Source organism: Helicoverpa zea, chromosome 18, assembly GCF_022581195.2.
Source record: "Helicoverpa zea isolate HzStark_Cry1AcR chromosome 18, ilHelZeax1.1, whole genome shotgun sequence".
Classification (NCBI taxonomy): Eukaryota; Metazoa; Arthropoda; class Insecta; order Lepidoptera; family Noctuidae; genus Helicoverpa; species Helicoverpa zea.
The window spans coordinates 9,134,765-9,144,775 of NC_061469.1; the positions used below are offsets into that span (position 1 = coordinate 9,134,765).

The window sequence follows — 10,011 nt, forward strand, 5'->3', positions numbered from 1 at the left end:
GACCGGCAGCGGGCGCGTGCGCGGCTTCGCGCCGCCCTCCGCCCGCTTCGCACCCCGCACTCCCCAACCCTTTCGTCGCTCAAAGAATCGCCTTCCCGCCGGACCGCAATCTTCGCATTGCACTATTCCGTTTGAGTTCACACAGATTTTTTTTCAACAACTGATATGTCCGAAAGCACTGAGTCACCGAAAAGTTTGGTAGCACTACACGGTAGAAGTCGCTGTGGCTACGCGCTGTCGTCGAGGGTGGCGACGGGAGCGAGGACGGCACGTACGTGTGTCGCGGGTGGCTCGCGAGCGCGAAGTGAGCTGACGAGACGAGCGCGCGGTGCGGCGGTGTCGCGCGAATGCCGAATATCGGCTCGGCGTGCGGTCGGCGGGCACTGGCCGCCCGCGCCGGTGTGGGGCCCGCCCCCGGCCCCGCCCCGGCCACACACACACACGTACGTGCGACGCGAGCACGCCTCCCCCCGCCGCCCGCGCCCGCCGCCACACATGTGTCACATTACTTGAATACCTACACACATGTGACGCCTCCTACACAATATATACTTTTCAGATACCTACTGTCTATTTATCAGTCGACTCTGAACTTTTACAAAGAAAATTTTTACTGTAAGTTTTTCTTCAACTTTTTAGAAGTAGGTACGCAAAAATGTTACGCCGAGGCAGCAGTTAGCGAGTGACCGTTCGGCTGTCTTCGTTATTTCGATGAAGAATTTAAGATCGTAACTTTTTTGCATCCGAAATGTGATGTTGTCGCGCGCCCCCAGTCAAGTCGAGGTCGAGCCGAAATTAGGACATGTCCGAGATAATGCGGACGGATGGTAATACTACACAAATCACGAACAAATATATTATTGCGGAGAGTTTATTTTGAGGAAGTAATTGGGATGAGGATAGATAAGGAGATATGAATGTATTGGTGGAGAAATTAATTTCATATTTGTTTACATAACTTTAATGCTGGCTTTTCCGTTTTGTTTGTTTACATACAAATGGAAATAAGTTTTTTCTTAACGTTTCATTGAAGTGACTCATAGACTTTGTCGGGTACTTAGAACTCAGTAAGGGAAAAGGATCACACTGTCATCACGTGATTTGGTGTACAAACATTTTGCCCAATGCCGGATGAATGGACCCTTGAGTTGCACCTACCTGTATAGGTGCAATAAAGGTGCCGTTACAGGCCTCTTGTAAAACTGTTACCGCGGCATTTTATTTTATTTGCTTGTAATTATGAAATAATGGGTTTTGTAAAGGCTTCGCATGTTATAATTCCTTTTGGAGTGTTGGGAAAGAAAGTGAATATTTTAAACGCCTCTTCTAGTCTATTCGTGAACATTATTTTAACAAGTTTGTAAGTTATATAGTAAGTTTTTTTTTTTTTTTTTTTTTTTGTACTACCTATTTATTTTCTCCCTTTAACCTGATGGTTGACTGGTAGAGAATGCCTTGAGGCATTAAGTCCGCCAATGTACCTATTTTGTACATAAAGTATAAATAAATAAATAAATAAGTTCATTACCAACTGTACATTAATATGAAAGAACATATCTGTGTCAGTTTTAGAATATTGTTAAAATAAGCTAATAATCACAGGCAATAATTATTTATTTCATGTGTGTGTTATTTATCATAACTAAATATAAATGGGTAAAGTTTTTATACCTGCCTATTTTTGGCATAGGGGTAATATCTGAACCTACTGAAAGGATTTTAAAAAAATATTTTAAGTACCTATAAAAATCTGCGTCACACAATGTCAGTGACATTGGCTTTTTTTTTGTTACGTCAAATAGTTTCCTCGGTACGCGGGTTAAACCGCGGGAATCAACTTGTCGAAAATGAACTGAAATTATAACCTGTAAACATTATTTAGTTAGAGAAGATAAGTTGAAAAATTATTTTATTTTATCATACAAAAATACTTACGTTGCTATTAGTATAGTATGGTAAGTATATGGTAGATATCCGCTGTCAGGTAAACTTTGGGCAACAATGGTGTCTGACCCATTGTCTTAACTTGTCCCTCCTATGTAGATACCTGTAGCTATTTAGTAGGATTATATTATGCTACGTAATACATTACAAGTAATTTTATTAATGGAATATTTCAACCATTTCTATGACCCATTTAGGTATACTAATATACCTATGTATTATAAAGCTGATTAGTCTGTTTGTTTGAACCCGCCAATCTCCGAGATCATTGTTTTTTTTTTTTCAGTGTTTGCTGTTTCTCGTAGATTCTCCCGCGTCCCGTCACTTTTTACCCAGGTGCCTGGCTAAAAAGTAGCCTAAAGGTATGTCCTTTCTTAGGCTCAGACAGCCTTACTACAAAATCTTAAACATCTGTTGAACACTTATCTAAAAAAGCATGGCTGCAATACGGGCCTTATTTCAACGTCATAATCTGTCATTTTTTTAGACAAGTGTTCAACAGACGTTTAAGTTTTTGTGGTACGACGGAGACTGTCTGTGTCAATGATTTTGGCGTGAATCTAGATGGACTTAGGTATGCATTTATAATATTACTAAGGATTATAAGTAAGACACCAAGTTTCCTCAAGGACTTCATTAAGTTTGACTCATTATTGTTTATGATTAACACAAAAAATATTTACTTTACGTCCTGTGTTTATGGTTAAGTGGTTAACTAACCGCTGTTCGTATATTACGTTTAATTCTTAAGTTGATTAATTTATTGGTATTTCCATTGGGGAATTTTCATAGTATTTTGGGTGCGATTGCACTAAGCTGCCGGTCCTTTCTGAAAGCATTTTTTAATGGGCTCATGAGATCCGTAAGTCAAAAGAAGAATGACACACGAAAATCTGTACAGGGCCCTTTCTACTGAAGGACGTCAAGGTAAAAATCTCTTCTCAAAGAGGTAATTCCGACGATATTTAATAAATAAAAAACCGTGATGGATACATGGGACTCACATTAGGCAGGTAAATGCAATGATGCTGTACCTATGTGGATATTTAAACGAATGATTTCTGAAAAAATCAGCTAACAGTAGAAGCTGGGCATCGTTCGCCTGCGGTTTTTTCGTATATTTACGTCAACAACCTTTACTTACCTGAATCGAATCGTCATCTCAGTCTCACAGCGTCATTAGTTAGTACTAAAGTAATGTTACAAATATTAGTTCATCAGTGACTAAGGGCAAGTACTGCTAGTCATTATAAATTGCTTGTCAGCCTGTAACCTCGGTCATAGGTAGCCGTCACCACAATGACATTGTCACTTGTGATACCAATACTCTAAACTATCAGCAGATTTCAATAACCTATCGATCTTTTGATTTGCTTATTGGAGATAGGGTTTTGACATTGCTTGTATGGGTCTAATGTTAAAATTATTGTTCTAGTATGATGAGGTTAAGCAACGCTTGGCGCGGTCGGTCCGCTGATGGATGAACAATCTATGCCATGACAATATCTTCAGTGTTACGTCCCATGTATGCATGTTTGCTTTTACATTTGCCTGTAAGAATTTCTAAAACATCTTTGTTACGAGTGGTCAAAAGCCAGACAGTCTTAAATATACGAAGGAGGTCAGATAAGTAACCGCAGCAAACAGCTAATTTTTAAGCACATAGGTATTTGGGAATCTTTAAGCACAGGAATTTAAAGATTATGGATAGTAAGAAGTTCCCGATGACCGGGCTTTAGAAGAGAGATTGGCAGTCACAGTCACCATGCTTGACCTTACCATTGTTGAACTAAATCCAGTTTAACCAAACAAAACAGTGACGGCCTTCAAAAAATACCAAGTAACTACTAAAATTAACTAGTTCGTTTAATCCTTAATTAAAATATTAACCCCACTATAAAGTCTGAAGTGTTTTTAAATAAGTTTATAGCCGAGTAAATTATACTCGTATTAATATACATTTGTTCGTTAGTTAATCAGCGGTTCGCGTGGCGATGTAGTACGAATGAAATAAATACTTATTTAGAACATAAGTGGGTAGTTGCCTCGCGATTTGTTTTATGATAACATCTTTTGAAAGGATCATTGAATTAGGAATATGTATTGAAGATTTTTGCTGTATTTATAAACAAAGTTTTCATTGACGAGTCTTAAATTAAATGTATTTTTAAAAGGCTGTTAAAAATGTCTTATTTCTCAAACTGAAAATTATTAATATTCAAACTTGCTTGCAAAACAGCACTTTTTGAATGTCACAAATTACATTAGGCAGCCACCAAAACGCTCGCTCTTTACCACTTCCTATGTGATTTTGCTAGGAAGAAAAAATGGTGCATCCAACTCCCCTGCAGCTCATGTTAATTAATTGCACTACATGATGAAAACAACGTTGGATAATTTGGTTAAACGAGTTGAAGTGCAGTCATTCAATTTTCTTAGTAATGTTTACTCTTTGGTACAAAAATAGATGAACCTGAGAAAATATTAAAATTAGAAAATACTTTTTAATATTTCCAAGTAACATCTAAATAAATATAGAACTAGTAGGTATTTAATCTTACGTTATCCTCAATGTTTGACCTTCGTAGCTAAAATAAAATAACAAAATCCAATCTATTGTTTGGTAATATTTTCCTATAGATAATTCACCATAAAATAATAAACGTGGGACTGAAATAGTTTGGTATTTGAGTAAAAAGTTTTCATTGAAGAGAGGATAAACCGTGAAAGCATCCGTCACTTTCCCGGCTGTTGAACCCATTTACGCAGAATGAAAAAAAAAAACAACGAAATGGATTTGTGAATGGCCGCTCAGATATGGGAAACTTATTTTCTGACGGAATTCTTTTTTTGAACGCTCGATGCGATGTCGTAAGATCTTTTTAGTGGAATACCTATAAATAGTTTGTCTTTTGTTTTCGTTTTAGAATTTCATGGCGTCGACTTTTCAATTTGGGTGACGTTTTCGTGATTCATTTTAGTTTTCGGTGGGTGCTATAAAAATATGGAATGAATATTCTTTGTCCGATTACCGTACTTTTGAGTACCGTATAACCGTTGTGTTAAGTACTATTGTTTTCTATATTCAGTTACATTTCATAAGACTGCAAACTGATGATGATTGAAACTGAATATCCACAGTAATGTCTCACGGTTTGCGAACTCAAAAAAAAGTAAAAAAAAAAAAACAAATTATAACAAAAATAAGCCCTCGAAAAAAAACATATGCACACAAGCGCCCATTAAACACCTTACAAGCAATTTAACATGAAAAGTCACGAACAGTCAACCCTCCGCGCGCCCACACATCAGAATCAGCGTTACGTGTGTAACCCGTATGTGCTGATACGATCTGACCTCGCTGAAGGAACGATTTGATACCATACGGCAAACTTTTAGTCGGCCGATAGTATGTTATCTGGGGTGGTTTGGTGACTGGGGTTTTTTTTTATTTTTTAATGGATAAACTCAAAAAATTCTGGACTGATTTAAAAAAGTCGTTCACTGTTGGATAGCTACACTCTCCCGAGTAACATTGGCCATATTTTATCGGTACGTAGTATAGTGGTTTCCACGGGACGCATGAGAAACCACGGGAAAACGGCTACAGTATGGAAAATGGTAGTACGCACATAACAAAGATCAGGTATTTGGCCGGCCTGGCTTTGATTTTGATGGAATTCGCAGTTTTCTTACAGATTTTTTTTTTCAACCATGGGGCCAAAATGAAATCAAATCAAAACATTTATTCGCGTTCGTGACGCACAAACATAAACGAATATACATATAAAATCAAACAAAAACAAAACAAGAATAAAATAGAAGAACAGAGGAATATGGTGAAAGGAAAATATGCGTCACAATCACGCGAAATGGCCCTCGCTCAGCATATGCAGCGACCCTATCCGAGACAGAGTCGCGGCGCTGGTTTTCAGCGATGGCCAACACTGACATGTGACGTCAATCGGTGTGTAAGCACTATATAAGTAAATACATATTAAATAAAAACCAACTGTCGGGCGACTGTTTAGTCTGCAGTGTGTAGTGCACTGTAATAATCTACGGTGATTTATTGGCCTAAATATGGGTTATGCGTTTCATGAGTGGCCGGGGGTTAAGTTTTATGTTACGTTGGTATTTTGGAAAAGTGTCGGTTGGGTCATATTCGATATATTGCTTGCGTAATTAAGTGATATGGTCTAGTTAGAGATTGAGGAATTGGTTGAAGATATTAGTCTTTTTGGGTGTGTGATTTTATTTGGTTCATGTAGGTATATGTACTGTTTTTCTATCTTTAATATAATGTAGTTTGTTATTCATACACATAGATTAGTTTAATTGAATCTGTATAATTAGCCATAGTAAAATTTTTAATTGAGTTATTTGATTGTTTGTGATAGGATTATTTTTATAGGATTATTATATGTGATAGGATTATTATATATTAACTGCCTCGTTGGTCTAGCTGTCGCAAGTGCGGCTGCTGAGCACGAGGTCTCGGGTTCGATTCCCGAGTCGGGCCGAAATCGCTTTGTGTGTTTTAGAAGACTTTCACAAAGCAGCCCGGAGCCTGGAAGCTGGTGATTGATACACCCGTGCATCGGAGAGCACGTAAATGTCGGTCTTGCGCCTGATCTCTCTCCGGTCGTGTCGGATTACCGTCCCATCGGGCTATGAGAGTTAAGGAATAGTGAGTGCACCTGTGTCTGCGCAAATGCTCGTGCACTATAATATGTCCTGCGTAGTTGGCTAATCTCCTTACATGAGAACAGCCGCCGTAGCCGATTATCGGCTAGGAGGACATCACATCATTTTTATAGAATATCATTCCAAAGAAACAAATGAACACCAATCCACATGCTCAGAAAAGTTTAATTAAAATCTCTTCATGTCTCAAGGACTAGACCACTCCATATTTAAAAACCAAGTCCGTGTAAAAAACTGAAGTAAGTAAGACATATATGACGATAACAAGGTGTACTGGTCGCATATAAATCAGAATGCAAGCCTGAACAAGCGAGCGGCGGCGAGGCGGAAGAAATGAATATTTTGGCAGCACGTACCTTCTAGACGTCTTTGAAGGCTATGCACAGAGTAGTTTTACACAGAGGCTGCAGAATTTTGGAATTGAGAAAGTGCATTTTCTTGTGTTGGTAGTCAGCATGATTTTGAAAAAAGAATACTACCTAGTATAAAAGTATGCAAGGGTTATAGAAGAAATTACAAAATAAACGATAAATGGATTGTATGAAAGTCGGCGTGTTTAGCAAGAATGATACTTAAAATAAGATATCAGAGAAGGAAATACGACAGATCCATTTTGATGTGATTTGCAGCATAGTACTTGCCAAACTTTGGAAGAAGGTTTAGATATATTATTGAAGTCGGTTTAATTTTTTGAAAGAGTTTTTTGCTATTTATTTCACGAGACACGCATTTGGCACAATTTTTGTAAGACGGAGTGATGACATAATAAAGAGGAAGGTGGTTTAGGATCTAATTTCATTGCGGTTTTCCGTGACAGTAACGAAATGGGTGAAAATAGAAACTTATTTTTGCAAACAGTAGGAGGATGAATGAAATAGCTTTTAACATAATTGTAAACAATATTTTATTCGTCCATTTTGTAAGATAATTTTTAATTAAGTCGAAGCAAACGTTTATTAATAAAAGCAAATTGAACACCTTTTTTATAAAACTACAAGACTCAAAGTAAATAGTTTCTTTTCGTTGTGTCTATCGGTGTTATAATACTAAAGATTCTATTTTCCATCTACTCTTTGAAAATATTTTTAAAATGTATAATTATTTTCTGTAAATTCTTGACTCTTTTAGCACATTGTGCGACTTCCCAAACTTAAATTAATAATTGAAATATATCTTTGGACACAAAAAAAACAAAAGACAATTTTTAATTCGCAACCTCTGTCGCAAACTTCTCTGTGGTTCCTCCATGCATGCGATGCTCATATCACTCGGAGCAGTTGGCTGAAGGGTGAAAACTAAAAAAACATCGCCTCGTCCACGTCGGCACTTGTCTAGCAACTTGTACTCACCACTTAGATTAGTTTCCAACTTGTTCGGTACAGTCGCGCTCACTCAAAAGACTTGCTTTTTTTTTTCATGCTTTATTGGAAGTCGGGTCGTGTGGTTTGTGTCTGATATGCTTACCAGTTATGGTGGTATGGTAGCTTGGTGAGAACTTACGAAGAAAAGTTGAAGGTTGAAATCAAGCTACGTTTCGATTTAAAACCACGTTTCTTTCATTATTTAATTAATAAAAACTCAAAGAACTTGGTTGTACTTATACCCTAGAACCAAAAGCAATCTTGGAGGAGGGGCTGTGTCGGCTCATATTGCTCCAAATATCCTTCATCTGTGTTCTTTGTTATGTCCTCATATATTTTTATGTACCTGTGATATCAATTCATTACGATTTTAATGTTAATTCTAAATTTAATTAAATCATTATTATTCCTTACTTTTTATATTCCCTAATTTAACTAAAATGTTGTTTTTTAATTAAAGTTGAATGCTGCTTACTACGTACTATTCGCAATCCACGTGTAACTTCTACTCACCCACCGTCATGACAAAGCATATTTTATAACACCTCGCACGATCCCAAACTGGGATAAGATAAAACTTAGTCACTCGTTGCTCAAGATACTTATCTCGTATGATACATACACACTATACAATATTTTGTAAAGCATATTACCCTCTTATAATAAAGTACGAAAGCGTCGGTCGCCATTAAAAATACATTTTTATTTTCAGTAGCTGAAATAGTTTTTGACAGATGTTTAAGTTACAGCACTGACCTCTATGGTTTACAGGCATAGATAATTAATGGCGCGACCACATGTATTTTGATCATATGGAGTAAACTAATTATATTCTATTATATTCTTCAAAGAAACACTATTTATTTAATATATATTTAAACACAATTTATTTAACACATATTCGCATAATCACCCGTTGGACGCCATAACGTTAGTTTCGGCTGTCGCTGAAAATCAGCGCTGGGACTTTGTCTCGCACGGGGTCGCAGCATCATGCTGAGCGAGGGCCGTATTGCGTGGTTGTGACGCATACTACCCCCTCATGTTTGTTTTCTTTCTATTTTAGCCCTTTTTTGTTTTATTTATTATATTGATTGTTTATGTAGGTACTTATGTATGCGTCCTCAATTACGTAATTAAATGTATTTTCTTTCTTTCTTCTTTCTATTATATTAGGGAAAATACATACTATATTTATTAATATAGGTAATTATTAATATGTGTCACTCATTGTTGCGTATTTTTTATGTATCTCTAGAACTCCTAAATATGTATATCTATACTAATATTATAAAGAGGAAAACTTTGTTTGTTTGGTTGTAATGAATAAACTCAAAAACTACTGGACCGATTTTAAATATTCTTTCACCATTAGAAAGCTATATTATCTGCGAGTAACATAGGCTATATTTTATCCCGGTGCGGGCAGTAGCTCCCACGGGACGCGGGTGAAACCGCGGGAAAACGGCTAGTTTTTGATATATTGACTCATTGACGGTAATTATTGAATCACTACACATTGAACTTTAAGCAGGTAACTATCACTCCATTTTCAAGTAAATTTTGATACATTTTCAACTGAAAACTGAATACCACAACAACAAATATGTATGACACACAGCACATGCGGGAAGCGTTGACAAATAAAATAATTAGGTATTGTTAGGCCGCTAAGTACTGCTGCACGAATCTTTCGATCATAAGGTTAGGCATGGTGCTAGTCTTTCCATGGACGAGTTACCAGCTCCAATCTTGTCAATACGAGGTTCTCCGTGATTCAGAAGGTACGTTAAACGTACCCCAGCTGTCATCTGTACATATTTAGCAGTCGTGACGGGAAGAGATAAGCCAGAAAGTCTAACAACCAGCCAGTCTTACCAAGTGTTTGCCCGGGTAACTGGGTTGAGGAGGTCAGATAGGCACCGCTCCATGTAAGACTCTGGTACTCACCTGCATCTGGTTAGACTGCAAGCCGACCCCAACATAGTTGGGACAAGAC

General features: G+C 37.3%; 1 long non-coding RNA gene across 1 annotated transcript; it reads right to left on the reverse strand.

The window, feature by feature from the left end:
• Window positions 1-8,294: 8,294 nt before the first annotated feature.
• On the reverse strand, window positions 8,295-9,131 carry LOC124638857. The gene is made up of 2 exons (XR_006985411.1): window positions 8,526-9,131; window positions 8,295-8,358 (listed from the first exon to the last, which is right to left on the reverse strand). It is a non-coding gene; the product is annotated as an uncharacterized LOC124638857 (long non-coding RNA).
• Between the last annotated feature and the right edge of the window lie 880 nt (window positions 9,132-10,011).